Source organism: Mastomys coucha, unplaced genomic scaffold, assembly GCF_008632895.1.
Source record: "Mastomys coucha isolate ucsf_1 unplaced genomic scaffold, UCSF_Mcou_1 pScaffold8, whole genome shotgun sequence".
Lineage (NCBI taxonomy): Eukaryota > Metazoa > Chordata > Mammalia > Rodentia > Muridae > Mastomys > Mastomys coucha.
Genome location: NW_022196914.1, coordinates 40,627,098 through 40,627,892, shown reverse-complemented (window position 1 = coordinate 40,627,892; position 795 = coordinate 40,627,098).

Genomic DNA, 795 nt, shown 5'->3' with positions numbered 1-795 from the left:
AGGAGGAGGAGGAGGAGGAAGAGACACCCAGGCGGAGTAAACAGCAAGAAATAAATTTGGGGCTGAAATCAGTCAATCATTTAGAAACAAAAGGAACAGTTCAAAGAATCAACAACACTAAGAGCTGGTTCTTTGAGAAAATCGAGATAGACAAACCCTTAGCCAAACTAACTAAAAAATAGAGAGATAGCATCCAAATAAACAAAATCAGAAATGAAAAGGGAAACATAACAACAGACAATGAAGAAATTCAAAGAATCATTAGGTTTTACTTCAAAAACCTTTACTCCACAAAATTAGAAAACCTTAATGACATTGTTGATTTTCTAGAAGGACACTTATTATCACAGTTAAATCAATGTAAGTTAAACTATCTGAATGGTCGTATACACTCTAAAGAAATAGCAGGGCCTAAACAAAACAGGGCCAGATGGTTATAGCACAAAATTCTACCAGACTTCCACAGAAGAGTTAATGTCAATACTCTTCAAACTATTACACGAATAGAAACAGAAGGAACATTGATAAACAAATTCTATGAGGCCAAAGACACCCTGATACCTAAACCACACAAAGACTCAACAAAGAAAGAGAATTTCAGACCAATTTCACTTATAAACATCAATGAAATAGTACTCAATAAAACACTCAAAAAACTGAGTCCAAGAACACATTGAAGACATCATTCACCATAAACAGGGAAGCTTCATTGCACAGTCCACCATATAAACAAACTGAAGAAAAAAAAAATCTCATGAACTTCTCATTAGATGCTGTAAAAGACTGACAAAATCC